Consider the following 17688-nt stretch of genomic DNA (forward strand, 5'->3'; position numbering starts at 1 on the left):
TTTCATTAGGATTTACTTTCCATAATGTGAGATAGACTTGTGCAATCTATTTTAAAAAACACACACACAAAAAACACACAAAAGGATCTCATTAAACCGAGAAGATTGCCTTGTGTACATGAAGTTGTTTTAAGAGGTGTTTCCTGATGATGCTCTTTATAAACTATAGAGAATAAATCTCAACAAGCTAAAAGACATCTAATGAAAAATAGTGTGGTCTTTTATGCTGGTGTGGATTGCATATTTTACATGCAATTTATACTGCAGTTTCTCTTCATTAACCACATCTCGCAGATTTTTCAAAGTGACGGCATGAATATTATTAACATGTGTTAAAAATGTGTTTAAAATAATGTATAAAGCTTTGTGATTAAAGCAAAAGTTTAGGCGTAATGAACAAGTCTGGGTATGTATTTTATACTGCTGGGCGCATACATATTTAACATCTATATGGATATGCTGTATCAGAGTATGTCTGTGTGTAGGCTCAGTTATATATTTCCTTCGAGCGAATGTTGTAATTAAACTGAACCAGACCTTAACAAGCATAACCCATTCATAATTTCTGCTCATTCTTGTTATATATGTTGCAGTTAGTAAATGCAAAGCTATTTAATTTTACTTGAAATGGAACCTGTACAACTCACTGCCACTTCACCTGCCTTTATTTATGCTTCTAACAAAATTGTCAACTTCACAACTTGGGAAATAATGGATTTATATCATGCTAGCTCCAACTAGGAAACCATTTTTTTCTGTTGTAAAATGCTATAATATTTAGGAAATTGACAAATGGATAAGTGTAAAGATTAGAACTGCACTGATTTTATCAGTGTACCTAAAATTCTATTACTATCTCCCATACAGTTCTAGAAGGTTTCTCAACCCTTTGCTCCTTTATTTTATGTTATTTTATTTTATTCATTTCATTTATTTCATTTCATTTTTTGCTTTCTGGCAAGGGACATAAAGAACTGCAAGGGGAAGGAGAAACTGGCAAGAATCACATTGTTCCCCTTTTGTCACTGGGTTTGCCCCAGGAACAGAATTTAGCTCATGGGATCAGTGGATCCAACACATTGCCACACACCGATGGCAAATGACACAAAAGGGGCAGTTAAATGCATGCAAAAAAAATTGCCCCTGAAGGTAATTATGGCTAACCACCAACCTTAGGATGCTAGCTTGAATTCATGCAAGTGAAAGTGAAGTTTCAGCTGCCTAAACTATAAAACTGCCTTTTGCAACATGTTGCTCACATCAGCCCCAGCCCAAAGGGATTATGGGAGTGGTAGGCCAAAATCTCTGGAAGGTGCTATGCTGTGAGAGGTTGCTGTGGAATGAGAGAGGAAAGAAATTTCCTTCCCCAAATTTCCTTCCTTTTCTACTGTAAATATTGATGTCCAATATTGATGAGGTATTTTCTGAATATTTGCCAGTTATCCATCTGCAAAATATTTAGACCACAGTCTTCATATTTTATATCCATTAAGCTAGGCTATTCTTTTTCATGATAAACAAACTGCTTGATTTGTAAAGTAAAATTGCATGGCTCACATAATGTTGGTCGCAAAGCATATTGTTTAAAATTAAATTTTAAAAATGGGGGAGGAATAATGGTGTCTAGCATTAGCTGGATTTTTCAGAAACCCTGAAAAAACAATTACTGTTTTAATGTTGCTATTTTTGTGCCTATATACCATGATTCCTGGTTCTATGAACAATTGTACACAATGTGGATGATAATAATAATAATAAAGATAATAAAAATAAAGGAATAATTAAAGGACAGCTCTTTTGATTATCGTATTTATTGTTCAATTCTTCGTTAAATAGGAACTGAATAATTAGATACAGGGCAGGATTCAACTAATGATTCTCGTCAGCAGAAGTTCTGCACGAAGACTTCTGTTTGCATGATGGAGTCCCCCCCATTCTCCTCTTCTGCCACAAAATTGGCTCTGGGGGCATCAGGAGAAACCCCTGGAACAGCACATGGGGGGAAGAGAGGGGGAATCAATCCACGTAAACATGTTTAAATGCTTGCACTGACAGAATGATCAGAAGAGTGTGGGGTTGAATTTCTCCCATGGTGTTTATCTAAAACAAAATGCAGTAATTAGAGGCAGATTGCACCTTTCACAAAGATCCAAGCTTTTCCAGTTGGGAATCTCCAAGTCAATTCGTCACTTTACCCCCACGGTATGAAGTCATTCTACATAGTCCTGGCATGTTTCCTGTTGATCTTCTGCCAGAGGGAAAGCTCTCCATTTTATCCCATTTTTAAAGCAGCAAAGGTATCTTTGTTAGTAAACCTGCATGCATAACTAAGACACATGTCCCAGAAAACGGAAAGTGAAGTTTCCCTTTCCTTTGCCTTTACCTCAGAGACTTGCACTCCGCCGCCCATACTCCAGTGTCTTTGTCTTTGGCAAGTAATACAGAGCAGCAACATCTGCCCCTTTAGTCCAGAATATGTTAATCAACAAGAAGACAGCTACTAAAAATAGCTATTCCATCTTTCTTTTCACTAGCCAGACTTACAGTCTTTTAAGGACTGAACATAGCCCTACATTTCTAGCACTCTTAAAGTTAACGGCGGCTTTCCCCCACTCCCCGCCCCCCAGGGAAAAGCTAACTTCATTTATAAAATATATTTGATTTCCTCTTTTTCTAATCTCTCTGCAGTCTTTTTTGCACTGCTGCGTGCTTTAATTTTGCTTTCTGACAGAAGTTTAAAAACTTTAGCTTCTAATAACTGGAAAAAATGGTTATTTAAAGATAACTGCAACTTGCTTAACATGCCAGACTATCATATGCTCGCTGCTTTGAAGCTGCAAATTAATGACGAGCAGGAACAGTGCCTATCTTTCAGAGGAAACTGACCTCTTTCTAATGCCTCATCGCTAATGTCATCTGTCTGCTGCATCTCATTATGTGAATTTCACGGAGTTAAAAAAAAAAGAGGGGGGAGAGTATCTTAAGGCTGTGCACAAATAAGAAGGACCTTCTAGTATTGAGTACTTTGAAAATTTTTGATCTCTCCAAATACCTTCCTTAGATACTGGTTTCCCCTTTTGTGCCTGGCATGCTGCTTATGTCATCTATTCTCTGTGACTAATTATGTTAATTTTTGTGGCACAAAAGTAACTGAAGGCTGTTAAGGAATAAAAGCTTTTGAGTGGCCTTATTTCATAAACACCCCTTTTGAACAAGGCACATTTAGTCATATTTGCAGTAACAGAAAGAGTCTTGTGCTAAAAATACAACAAAAGGCTCTTGAATATGGCCATTTATTCTGACTTTATTAGGTAATTTATGAAAAAAGTATGAAGGGAAGCCTTTCTGCTAACTATAATTTGCATAAAGCTGGTGCCCTATTAATGAGATAACTTCCTGTCTTTTGTGTATCACCAGCTGGAAATAGAAATATAGGAACTTTTCTGTCTTCCAATTACTTAACCTGCTGAGTTGAGAGTTGAAGAGTAAACAGGATTCACAAAAGTCGAATAAGATGATTTCCTTTGCCCTCTAGGAAATATTTTTATTCAATTAAGAGATGCCAATGGAAAATGCCATCTCCTAAAAATGTTTAGGTCTGAAAGCCTGGATCCAACAATTCATATCTATATTTATCCCAGATTAAAAATAAAGTTCTTAATGGGATTTTACTCACATATGATAAAATTACTGAATATCTAAAATATGGCAATATATATTGGAGATGTATTTAATCCTCTGTCAATACTCTCTCTCTCTCTCTCTCTCTCTCTCTCTCTCTTTACTCTGAAGTATGTCCCATTGATTTCAATGAAGCGGACTCTGAGGTAAGTGGGTATAGGACTGCCACACTGCCACTAAACCGTGAATTCGTTGGCAGACCCCATTTCATTGCATTTGATCCAGTAAACCACAAATGAGTCCCACTTGCTTAATGGGCTTTTTCTGCCAACTTTCCTCCCTCGGCAGCCGCAGATGCCCCTGGAAAGCTGTTGCTGGTGTTTAGGCCCAGAAGAATATCTGGAATGGAGTTGCTATGTGGTATAAGTAGCTAGAGCTGAAAAGGAAAAACTAGTCAAAATAGAAGACACCCTCCCCTTCACAAGTGTGTTTAATTCCCAAAAGGGGTTCACTGATTCCTAGTCCTTTCCACTAGGTTTACCAGCTATGCTGCCATATTTCAGAACCTGTTTCTAAGTGCCATTGAAACAAACTCTTGCTCAGTCTCCTGATTTACCTGTTACAACCCACAGCTGCAATATGAAATATTTGTTAATATTAGAGTGTTGTATTTGGCTTCCCACTTGCATTTATAGATCTACTATGTTACAACTAGGGATGCGGGTGGCGCTGTGGTGTAAACCACTAAGCCTTAGGCTTGCCGATCGGAAGGTCAGTAGTTCGAATCCCTGCGACGGGGTGAGCTCCCATTGCTCAGTCTCTGCTCCTGCCAACCTAGCAGTTCGAAAGCACTCAAAGTGCAAGTAAATAAATAGGTACCGCTCCGGCGGGAAGGTAAACGGTGTTTCTGTGCACTGCTCTGGTTCACCAGAAGCGGCTTAGTCATGCTGGCCACATGACGTGGAAAAGCTGTCTGTGGAAGCGGACAAATGCCGGCTTCCTCGGCCTTTAAAGTGAGATGAGCGCGGCAACCCCAGAGTCGTTCGCAACTGGACTTTATTGTCAGGGGTCCTTTACTTTTACCTTTATGTTACAACTAACATCTAATACTAGTGCAAAAGTAGACAAAGAAACAAAAAAGTTCAATAGGACTATCGTGCCAGAATAAAATAAAGGTTGGCCTATGATAAACAAATAAGTAAATCTGGACATTTCTGACCCCAGTTAATACACTAGCATGTTGTCCTTTATAGATTAGGTCCCAGCTTCATGCTTCCCTTCATGCCACATGCTTCGTTGTGCCTACCTGTAAATTATTTGATTAGCTGAAAAAGGGCCAGTCTTTTAGGAGCTTCAAAATATACCTTTCTGTTGGAACATCCTTGAAATATTTTATTCACTTTCTGCTGGATGCCTGCCCATAGCCATAATGTAAAACAAGTGATGGTTTTAAAGGGGTAGCTTCAGCTCTGGAGTCTTACTGTCCAAATCCAACTTTCTGTTTTTCATTAACATATATATTAAATAAATGTCAAGCTACACTTCAATAATATAGAGGGGGGGACACAGGCTCCTGTTATTAAACTTAGATTTGAGTGTTTGTATTTGTTTGCATTAAAATGTGATATGTTGGCAAAAACTTAGCTGCAGGTAGACCATGCCTAGCTGTAAACGTGAGGGCAGGACATTTTTGCTATATCATCCAGAAGCGTTGAGCTTCCAGGCAGAAAGGACATATCAGGAGACATAGGATAGCAAGGTAGAGGGGATTCAACATGTTGGAAATGGATGCTATCCATCTAAGAAGCAAACCAGAAAAAGGTAAATGGAAGCATGCCTAGAAGTAGGACAGTATCTGAATAAGCATTTATGACAGTGAAAGGAGATTGCAGATGATATATCTAGCCCATATTGGAATCTTGTTCCTATCTTGCTAGTAGATCAGAAGAGACTGACTAGTGAGGCAGCAGATGTATACTCTTGTGGGGAATGTGGGATGATGTTGCAGTGTCCAATTGGTTACCATGGTTCATGGCTTCTTGAATTCAGTGAAAATGATTTGACTAGGCGTGAGATGAAAAAGGGTTATTTTTTTTCAGATATTGTATTGAGAGGGGATGAAATTTTCCATGAAGAGACAAGTGAGGGAAATCAGTGATCCAATTGGTTAGAATCACCCATGCAGGAAACATCTCATTGGCTTTGTTGCCCTCAAGAACAACGACACATAACAACCTCTACCCAGCACTATGATGTCACCTCATTCACTTTGTGATCTCTGATTGGATGGAATTACTCTTGGAAGGAGTAGGGGAAGAGAAAACCTTCCTAGGAACCCAGTCAAGTTGAGAGAGAGAGAGAGAGAGAGAGAGAGAGAGAGAGAGAGAGAGATGGCACCAGTCCATTTACTGTTTGGGGAACCTATTTTGCCACCTTCAGGAAAGCACTGTTTATGGTGTGAAAACTGAAACTGATGAATACAGTCCTATTGAGAATCTAAATTTTATTTAGCTAAAGACCACTAAAGTAAAACAATGGGAAGTGGTAAAAGGGATGGAGAGTTTTAGCCTTTTCACCACTCTCTAATTCCCCACCCCCACCTTCCAGTTTCTTTCACCCTTTGCTCACCCCTGTTTCCTACATGGAAAATGTGCCATACAGTTAGCTCACCACAAGATTGTTTCCCTGTGTGGATCTCCTGGAAGCAATTCTGAACTCAGTTGGAAAGGTTTTGGACATAAAGGGGAGCTGGGTCACATCCACATCCAAGACTTAAGTTCTCATGTTTTCCACAATTGTTCTTCAGCTAAGAAATTTTTTTTGTTCTTTACCAGCCTCCTCCTAAAGAAGTCAACACACAGTACCAGAAATGGGAAGCACAAATTTCTGCAGCACCTGGGAGAAATGAAGTCAAAATGGGAATCTCAGTGCAAGTAAAACACCCACCAGCACTTAGGCATTGGCAATAGGACACAAGCCTGGAAAAAATTCAGGAATAGTCAAACCTGGAGGGAAGATGAGTTAAAATTGCTTCCGCTTCTGACTGCAGCAAAAGCCTTTATATAATATGTTCCACAATAAAGGAAGGGTGAAGAAGGTTTTGAGAAAGTAATGCAGGTTAGCATTACTGAGTAAGTTTAACAGTTAAGGAATAAGAGGAGAGATCCTCTTGTGTGTCAAGAAATTGGTTAAGTCATAGGAAGCAAAGAGTAGGAAGAAGTAGACCGTTCTCCAGATGGAGGGAAATAGAATATGGAGTTCCCCAAGGATCAGTATTGGGACCGTGGTTTTTAACTTATTCATAAATGATCTAGAGCAGGACTTCACAAACTTAGGTCTCCAGCTGTTGTTAGACCCAACACCCCTAGCTAGCAGTGGTCCCGGTGGTCAGGGATTATGGGAACTATACTCCAAAACAGCTGGAAACTCATGTATCCCTGGTCTAGAGTGAGGAGTGAGCAGTGAGGTAGCTATGTTTGCTGATGATATTGACTTGATCCTGGTTATCAAAACAAAAAGAGATTGTGAAGTGCTTCAAAGGAACCTCTCCAAACTAAGTGAATGGTAAAGTGGCAAATGCAATTCAGTGTAGACAGGTGTAAAGTGATGCATATTGGGTCAAACAAAACAAAACCTTAATATCACTCATGAGGTCTGAACTGGCAGTGACTGACCAGGAATGAGACATTGAGTGTCCTTTGTTGGTCCAGTAGGGATCCCTGGCTGCTGACACAATTTCTAGCGTGGGTTCATAGCAATCACACCCTCCTTCTGACTAGTTAGGAAAAAAAATGTGCTTTGAGGTATGGCTTTCAAGAAAACAGCTCTGAGCATGTTCGACCTTCCTTCAGGGCAGCCCTACTAAGTCAATACTGAGACTCGTTGTTATCCCTCAAACTAACAGATGGAGTAGGAGCCTTCCAAGCAGTAGCTGGGGAACAGGAAGTCCCTCTAAAATTAAATGTCAGTAACATGGCTTTTCTGCCCAGAAACACATGGGAAGGACCTCTTTGTCGTAGCTAAACTTTTGGATTAGGATTGGCTGAGTGCTGCAGAGACCTGATTGGCCAGATAACAGTGGATTGACAGGAATGTTTGCAGAGTTTCTTTGAGTACAAATGGAAGTGTAAAAGGTGAGTGGAATGGAAAAGAATATGTGGCATTGGAAATTTGGGAGATTTGAAAATGTGGGGGCTTTGCTTAACATTCTCTTTGGGGGAGCTATACCACAGTAGTGGACCAGCCTTCATTGCTGACAAGACTGACAAATCTGTAAGTATCAAGTTATCTCATTTTATTAAAAAAAAAATCCAATATCCAGTTTGCGCTATCTTTTGATCAGTTTGTAATCCTTAAAAAAAGGTCAGCAAGAAAAAAACCAAAGGTATTTTGTGCACTTATCCTAATATACATATTTCTCCAAGCATTTCCCCCTGAAATAATACATTTTAACACTATTTTATCTTAATATGTGCATTTCTAGGTACACAATCTTTCTATATGTTTTCTGTACACACTTTTTTGAGTGGAGAACTGCATCACAAAAAATCAGAGAAGTGCACAATTTGAAGGACAGCTGTGTTTCCGTTTGCTTATTGATCCTGTAAATGTGAAATGCAAACTGAAAAAAGTTATTCCCCCATCCCTGATTGGCCTTTTGTACACAGGACCACTCAAGACAGGTGCAATAACCCAGAAAACAACAGTGCTATAGGAGTGCTACAGTAGTTGCCTCATATTTGGGTTAAATATGCAGAACTGCAGCAAAGGAAGAAGCACATGTAGAGCGCAGAGTTGCCCAGGAAGGACTGGTTGTTAAACCACCCTGAAAATTGTAGCTCTTTGGGGACTTCCGGGGTTGACGCGATCTGGGAATGGCGGATTCCCTCCGAGCTCCGGAGGGAATCGGCTCAGCAGGGGACGGGTCTTGCCGTGCCGGCGACACGGGGACCCTTAAAACCGCAGGCGCGGTGCCTGCGGACTGAAGACTCGGCGGGTGCCTTAAGCGCCCCCCCTGATTCGCGAAGAGCCTTTTTAAAGGCTGCGGAGGGGATACGGGGGGTGGCGCGGCACTGAGAGTCCATCGCTACCTCTGCTGAGCGAAGCCGCGAGCCATGACCGGAGAGCGCTGACTTCCTTCCTTGAAATTCGGCTGAAAAAACAACCCGTGAGTAATTTGGACTTGGCTTTTAAGAAATTTATCCACTGAATTTGAGACGATCGGGGGATGTGCTAAAAGGAAGTCCGCACCCCCTACCTTGCAGACGATCTAGAGCAACGAAAAAAGAACTAAGCTGGAGTGCCTACCCTGTAAAGGGTGAGTTTTAAAAAAGACAGTGACTTCCAAGATTTGGAAATTTTGAGCAGGAGAGAGGAGTGTTGGATGTTTTATGCTCTGTTGTAAACAACCCCCCCTCCCGGGCCCGGGAGCGTCCTGCTTTGGAGCTGGTTTAAGAAGTGCAGAGTTTGACAGCTGTCAAAGCTGTCAAACGGACTGTTAATAGTGGAAAATTGCTACCTAAGTTACCTCTGGATTAAAAAGAGTTACAATTGATCTAAAATTGTTGGAAATAAAGAAACAATAACAAGACAGAGGACTGTTGGGGAAAAGAATACTAAGTAACCAGATTCCCTCTAGAGGGAATTCTGTGGAACTACAATGGCTGTGGATGGAAAGATACTGGGAGAAATCGAAAGGATGTTTTATTTGGTTGGAATCTTACAAGAGCAGACTACGGCTATGAGTGAACAATTGATGACCTTGACTTCTGAAACAAGTAGTCCTGCTGAATGTAACGAGGACCTCAATGAGAAAGAATCCACAGCTGAACCAGAAATGATAATAAAAGAAGAGGAGAAGACAAAACAAGAAAGAGAAGAAGTGATGTGGGAAAATACTGAGCAGAAGCTGACGCCTGTGGAATACAAACAAGGAGATTATTGGAGTAAATCTACTATAAATCCACGAAAGATGCAGAAGACGAAAGTGGAGGCCCTGGGAGTCTATGAAATTAAGGAATTTAAAATAAAGAAATATAATCGGGGCCTCCACATAGACTCTGACTTTGATTACCTTCAAGATTCATGCCTTGTGGAAACTCTTCAGCAGCTGTTTGCAAATATGGGAAGAGACTTTGGATTGATGGTGAAAGAACTCTTTCGAGATGTGATGACTGGCATAAAGGATTACCAACAAGACCGGCGGAGAGGGACTAAAAGAGACTGGAGGGCCTCGGACGTGAGGAACCCGGGCTAATAACTGTTATTTTGGACATGCTTTGGGAAGGGACGCAAACCGGGGATGGGAGGGAGGGAAAAATTAAGTTCTAACAACACTCATGATTATGGGATTTGGTTAAAAAGATCATTATTCAAGACAAAATGGGAAATCGATGGAAGGGAATTGAGGTCCAACTTAGAAAAAATTAATTTTGTTTGCTTTTATAAAAGGACTAATATTAAGACAGGGAAATGCCAATTTGCTGACATAAATTTGGAAATGGGGATGCAAGAGAGGGGGTAGGGGGAAGTCAATGACCAGGGTTAGGAAATAACATTTTCGGGAAAGTATATATGTTTGTTGTTGTTTTCTTTTTTTTTCTTTGTTTATGTGTTTACTTGTTTTTTGTGTTTTTGTTTTTGTCTATATAAAATGTGAAAACCCAATAAAATTTTTTTTTTAAAAAAAAAATGAAAATTGTAGCTCTTTGAAGGGAATAGGGGGTCACCTAATAACTCTCAGCATCCTTTACAAACTACAGCTCCCAGAATTCCATTACTGCTTAATGTGGTGTCATAGCGCTTTAAATGTATAGTGTGACTGTGACCAATGGGAGGAGCAGATAAGAAACTGTAAATTAGGAAGCGACAGTTGGAAAGTGGAGTGACTGTGGGAGACAAGAGAGAAAGGGGAGTTAGTTAAGAGGGATAATAAAAAATATATGTAAGAAAGTTTGAGTAGCTGCAAAGCATCCTGTGATCCTCGGATGAAGGGTGGTATAGAAATTTAAATGAATAAATACATTATGAAATTTAGGATAGTCAGTTCTGTTAATTTGGGAAAATAGAACTTTAGGAACTCTTTATAAAAGGACTACTTGTTCTGATGTAATGGCTGGAGTGTCAGACTAGGACCTGGGAGACCAGGATTCGAATTTCTACTCACCCATGAAGCTCACTGGGTAACCTTGGGTCAATCACTGTCTCTCAGGCTAACCCACCTCACAGTGTTGTTATTTGTATAAAACTGGGAGGGAAAAATCATGTAAACCACCTTGAGCTCCTTGGAGGAAAAGGTGGGGTGTAAATACAATAAAACAAACAAACTGTGCTCCTATTTTAACTGTCTGATCTGGGTAGATTCTAAGGTTAATATACCTTACTGTGTCTTATGCAGGTGTATTTGATGCAAAATGTAAAGGGGGGAAATATTAACTTCTCTAAAGTTAATAGAAGGCTACATATTTGGGCAGGGGGGGAAGAGATCATTAATCAAAAGAACTTATTTATATAAGTTAGAAGGTGAAGGTGGAATGTCAGAGCATCTCCAACCTTCATTTATATTACAAGGCAAATCAATTAAGGCAAATCCAGCCATTAGTAAAGAAAGAAAATGTTAAAATGATAGTTAAGATGGAATCCCAGTAGTGACAGCTTTTTTCCTTAATAAAAATCTTAAGGACCTAGAATGGGCACAAAGTCCCTTCTTAAAAACTACAATTACAATTTTCAAATCTAGATGGAAGTTACTGATCCAGTTTCTACTTGCTCCCTTTTTTTAATCATCCACTTTTCTTTACTAAGAATAGAAACCAGGATTTTTTCCCCCAATGGTCAGTAAAGGGATTATATAGGATTAGGGATTTCTACAATAATGGCCAGCCTAAAACAGAAGAAGAAATCAGAGAATTTTTAAAAGAACAAGAGCACTGTGGGTTTGAATTTAGGCAAATTAGTTCCTTTATAGTAAAATATATTATTAAACAGCAAGTGAAAAGAGAATTAACACTGTTTGAACACCTGATCCTGCACATAATTTAATGCCAAAGGACAGATCACCCAAATTTCTAAAATATTAACAAAATTAGACACAGGTGATCTAACAGGATTACAAAAATGACAGGAAAAGGATTTGGGTTACAACTTGGGTCCCAGAAAATGGGAAAGAATATGGAACATGAGGCCTGTGAAATCAATTTCAGCAATGGTTCAAGAATCTATTCTTAAATCACATTTAGGTGGCACTATGCACCACTTATCCTATATAAACACCAATCTCTACCACAAATGCTGGCACTTGGCACTTTAAAAATCATACAGGTACTTATGGTGGGAGTATCATTCAGCGGCAGCTTTTGGGGACATATTGCTACTAAAAATTAATTTAACAGCAAAGAAAGAATTGATGTCAGTCCCCTTGTTGGCATTACTGGGGAGATGGGATGGCCCAAATGGTGTCAGTTTGGATAAAGGACTGATTATATATTGCATAGTCAAATCTTGTCTATAGCTATTGCAGAAAAATTAATTCAAAAATTGAGGTATACAAGAGGACCAAAAAAGTAAATACCTTTTCAACTACAGGGCAAACATTTATAATATCTAAATAATGCTGACAATATTCAAATGCCTCCTGCGAAAGATACTACTATTTTGAATTCTTGGTAATTTGAGGGCTTCAGGTAAGAATATCATAACACTGAGGATGGCATTCTGAAATCTATAACTAAGGAAACATTTTGAAAAAGAGGACATGTTACTACCATCCAAAATAAATAATTCTTCTTCCCAGGGCTTGTGAATGTCAAAATTGGTATTCTTTTTTGTTTTTGTTTTGTGCACATTGTTCATTAAATTGTATTGTTTCCACTTTATTTCTTTATTTTTGATTAAATAAAAAGAAATATCCCCAGCAGACACTGGTGGAGGAAGAGGAGTGGGGGGGGGGAGTGCACTGCCCCTGGCAATGCAATCCCGGTGGGGTGCCATTGCAGCTTCCCCCTGCCAGCACTGGGTGCCACGCCCCTGCAGGTGGCACACCATGCCCCCAGAACGCATGCCATGTCCCTGCAGGTGGCCCGCCATGCCCCCGTGCCACGCGCCTGTGGACAGCACGCCCCACCCCCAGACTGGGCACCAGCCCCGCACCTGCCTGCATTCCGTCCCCCAGTGCTGGAGCTTGAAGCTCTGCCATTGCCAGCAGAATAACTGAGAGATTAACCTATTGATGTCCAGAGGACTAGGGCTTTGTATAGAACCTTAAATGCCCCCTAGCTGTGAACCCACTCCCTCAGAGAGAGTTCAACCCCATCAAGAGCAGACCACCTCTCATCTATCTGGTTTAGGGAACTAGTTTGTTGGCTCTCATCTCACCAAAGTAAGATATCAATTCAGCACATCCACTGCCACACCTACAGATGTAAAGGAGAAGTAGAGCTGTGTGTCATCAGCATATTGCTGAGAAATATTCCAAACTTCTGGATAACATCACTCAGTGGTTCCATGAAGATGTTAAACAGCATTGGAGAGATGTTGGAAAAATTGAACCAACCCTGAAGCTTCCATGGAGCTGAAGAGCACTCCCCAAGCATCACCCTCTGCAAACAACCGCCCAGGTAGGACAAGAACCACCAAACAGAAGTGCCACCCACGCCTAACTTGGAACAGGCACTCCAGAAGGATACTATCATTGATGGTCTCAAAAGCCACTGAGAGGCTGAGGAAAATTAACAAGGACACATTTCCCCTGTCTCTCTCCCAACATCGGTCATCATACAGGGCAACCAAAGCAGTTTCTGTGCCAAACCCATGCCTAAACCCTGATTAAAATAGTTCTAGAAAATCTTTCTTCCAAGAGCACTTGGACCAGGTTTGCAATCACCCAGTGGCCCACGCACTGATTTGTAACCACCCAGACTTCCCACTTCTGCCCAATGCACTCTGCTAATGGAAATACCACCACCATGACTTCTGCCCACTCAATAGGCAGAACAGAATCAGGGCATTCTGAAGATGGGGAACAAGTGAGGCTAAGCTGGCCAAGGATCTACTAGATCCCAGATGACATAAGGGACCAACTGCCTGCCCCTGACTTTCTGCTGCTGATGTGGTAGCAATGGCAGCAGCAGGAGAAGGATGGATTTAAGATGACTCTGCCAGTCATATGGGTGTATAACAGTGAAAATGCTGGGGAAAGGTGAGAGGAAATTGAGAACCGGCGATTTATGTATATTATATGCTACCCATTTCCTGCATGTTAAGTAGTTGCAATAACAATTACAACATATAGGTTTTCAATTTTACCAAGGGGTATAATACCCTAGGGATATAATCTACCCCTGGCCCTGCAGTCCATTTGCCTTTTTCACTACACATTATTTTATGATAAAAGTTATGTGAAGGTGTTTGTGAAATTAATATAAAAAAATTTCTTCCTGTAGCACCTTAAAGACCAACTAAGTTAGTTCTTGGTATAAGCTTTCGTGTGCATGCACACTTCTTCAGATATTAATTTCAGATGAAATTAATGGCTTTCTCTTTGGCTTTCTGGGTGCATCAAAGGACCCAAAGCAAGCTTTCCTATTTGGACAACAATCCCATACAGGATTAGGTGTGCTGGATTATAAATTAATTGCTCAGAATTTTCAAAAAGCGAGGCTGGTTAAGTATTGAGCAAAATACTGAGAAATAACAGACATTGCAAAACAATGCATGACCCTAGCTATTGTATTCATAAAGGTTGTTCACCAAAGTCTTGTACTTTCTACTTGGCTTTTTTTACTTTTCTTTCACACAGAAAAAGCAGGCTTTAATGCAATGTATTTGATAGATGAGGGTGAATTCAATTTTAAAAGTTAAGTGTAGCATTTAGCATGTTTGTTTATGTTAAATCCTTTTTTTTAGGTTAAATCAGTGTATTTTTTACAAGTCAGAATATATAATTCAATATTATATGTGATATAAATAAGAATCTTGCTTTATTTCTTATCATCACCTTTTATCCGACGTGAGCTAGACCATAGAGGCCCAGATCCTGCTAAGAAGAATAGTAGTAGTTTGAAATCAGTGTATTGCAGCATTCAGGATTCCTCTTCCAAATTGCTTGATTAGACGTATGCTCTCAGCCTCTTATTTTCCAACAGAGGGTGTATTTTGCTTAAAAATGCAGTCTGGAAAAGACTTTGCCGCTAAACCCAAGGGAACGACTGGTAAGGCCTTTTCTTGAAATTACAGTATGTTTGTAGTTTGCTGGTATAGTCTGAAAAAAGTATACTGCTTGAGTTAATCTCTGCAAAACACTAGCAATAATCTGTTTTCTGTACAGGTGTTTTACAATTAGGAGAAATGAATTTACAGTGATTGTCACCAGCTACAGGTTCTAGGGAAAAACTGAATATGGAAGAAAAGTCACAAAAAGCAGAGATGAGCAAGGATGAACAGGAGAATAAGTTACGTAAAATGGAAATACTCCCCACCCCTCGAAGTATCACCAGAGCAAACTGACACCCTTGGCACTTTGCAGTAGAGTGGATTATTCATTTGGTCGATCATGCAGAGACAAAACATGCCTCTAAGGTGAACATGCAAATCTGACCACAGGTTGTGTCATTCTCAGACAATATCACACAACTGAGTTTGGCTCCTGTCTACAATGCAATCCTTAGCATGCTGATTCCCAAGTAAAGCTCACTGGAGTAAGAGTGTTTGGAAATGCAATGCTTGAATATTTCAACAAAAATTAAATCAGAATATAGAACTTGAAATTGCCTCTAATTGGATGAATGTTTTGCAGAGATCTCTGCAATTTACACCTTGTACTAACAACTTACGGTTTAAAAATCCAAAAAGGATTGGCATTAAAAAACAAACCCAAACACTTTTGTTCTGAGTCATAAAACGAGGAATCATTACTCTAAATACAATATTCAGTTTTCTTCATTTATTTCCCCACTCCTTAATTTGCAAAGCAGGTCCAATATGCAGCCTATAAAAATAGCCACAAATCACTGTAAAGTTAGTCCATAGTTATGTCTATATATAATGATCTGGGGGACTAACAAGGTAAAGCTAGATCAACAAATATATTCCACATTCTCACTGGTAACTCCAAGTCCTGTTTTTGTTGCTATTTCTCAGCCCTCACCCCCCCCCTCCTGCCACCCCGTCTGTTACAAGTTATGATGTGTGGATGAAGGCTTTTTCCCATGCCGTAATGACTGTATACTGAGATTTCAAGGGGCTGTTCATGACAATCCCATTTTCTGTGTAATTTCATGGTTGTCTTCTTGAATGAAGATATTGGCTGCTCTGAAGCAGGAGGTCAGATGCTCCTGCTCCCTTTCAGTATTGTTCCAGAGTATGTTTCCTTTCAGCTGATGAAAAGTAATTCATCATTTACACCCCTGAATTCTGCCAGCATTTTTTTTTTTGAACAACTTTTCTTTCCCCGTGGTACCTTGGGCCCATGAAAGAGATAAATAGGTTCAATACAACACCAGGCCCCAGATCCTGGGAGCAGGTTAGCCCTCTGAGGCTTTCAGCTGCCCCTTTCTCATGATAGAGTTTGTCACCTTTCTACCTCTGGAAGTCAAATCCTGTCGACTCAGCCATCTTTCAGGCTCTCTGAAGTGGCTTTGGCACCCACTGGGGCATGTGAGCTTAAAATTGATTTTATTTTTTTTAAAGATCTGTCAAGTTCCCTTAAGGGACCAAGTTGACAGCCAGCAGGCCTTAACCTATCACAAAGCACTCAGTGTGTAAAAGACACCTAAGGAACTTCCTTGGAGAGGCCAAAGGGCCCCAGACTTGTGACACATTGAGAGGGTGTTGTTGCTAAGAAACTGGCCTTTGACAATAGAATTTTTACTGCCAACCGCCTTCTTTTAGAGGCATTTTAGGCTGTCTTTTAAAGAAGACGAAAGTATGTATAAAGCATCATTCCACGCTGCTGCTGCTGCAGCTGCTCTCGCCAGCCTTTTTATCGTGCAAATTTCCACCAAGGTGGGGCAGAAATGTTGCAGTCAAATCAATGTTGCCATCAGGATCACCTGGACAATGTGAAACACAGTACTCATGATAACGAGGCAACAATCCAACTTTGTAGCAATCCCGGCTTCTGGCTCTTCTAACTTTATGAATACCCATTAATTATGACAAATTCAAGAAGGGTAGCCAGGTTTGGTGTTTAGCAGCATAAAGACAGTGGCTTAATCCAGAGAACCATATTAAGACTTTCTCTTCTTCTGCCCTCTGGTAGGGAGGCTGACACTTTGGATAGCTTCTGAACGAAGCTTCTTGTCGTCTGAGGAGGGGAGGGAGGAAAGGAAGCAGAGCATCCGAGTCTGGCCAATCTCTCCTTGCTGCACCCACCTTTCCTGACAGCTGATTGGTGCAGTTAGAAGGCTTTAATAAGATGTTATTCTCAGCAACGGTCTCTAATGGAAAAGGTGCAGTCTCTGTCCTACTTCAGACAGCAGATAGGGGATTGCATGCTTAAATTCCCCACCACCGCCAGCAGAGGAACAATATCTGCATCAACCCTTTCCTTGATCACGCACTAAGTTTGTGTGGGAAGGACCATACTGACGTGAGGGGTTGTTCTCGTGCCACTCTCTCTGCTGCAAACTGAAGAAACACAAAAAGGCATCTAAGCAACCTCATGTAATACTTAGAAGGAGGAGATCCAAATCAAATTGTGTGTGCTTTTTTTTAAAAAAAAGGATAATCACCAGCATTTTCATGCAAATTTCTCCTAATATACACATTTTTATATGTGATTTCCTCCAATGTAATGCATTTTTGTATGTTATTTTCATGAATATATTTTTTTTAATGCACACTTTGCCCTAGAATAGACATTTTTTCCACATTGCTTGGTTGGAAAACTGCACTGAAAATTTCACAGGAGTGTTAATTTCAAATGACAGCTGTGGTTTAGTTTGCATACTGTTTCAAAAAGTGGGGTGTGGGATCTGGATTCACCTTTAAATGTGAATTGAATCGACATTTCTCACCCATCCCAAACTCAGGGACACCATGAAGAGATTTTTGTGAAAGAAAATGTCCACC

At 40.2% G+C, this 17688-nt stretch overlaps 2 long non-coding RNA genes across 2 annotated transcripts in view; one reads left to right on the forward strand and one right to left on the reverse strand.

Annotated features, from left to right (window-relative positions):
* The window catches only part of LOC309519392, a 167978-nt gene that overhangs the window by 112568 nt on the left and 37722 nt on the right, over positions 1–17688 (forward strand). The window lies entirely within an intron of this gene.
* LOC309528085 lies at positions 5117–16424 on the reverse strand. The gene is made up of 4 exons (XR_014217499.1): positions 16191–16424; positions 14615–14878; positions 6292–6516; positions 5117–5420 (listed from the first exon to the last, which is right to left on the reverse strand). It is a non-coding gene; the product is annotated as an uncharacterized lncRNA (long non-coding RNA).

Source organism: Podarcis vaucheri (genome assembly GCF_965113315.1).
Source record: "Podarcis vaucheri genome assembly, chromosome: 1".
NCBI lineage: Eukaryota > Metazoa > Chordata > Lepidosauria > Squamata > Lacertidae > Podarcis > Podarcis vaucheri.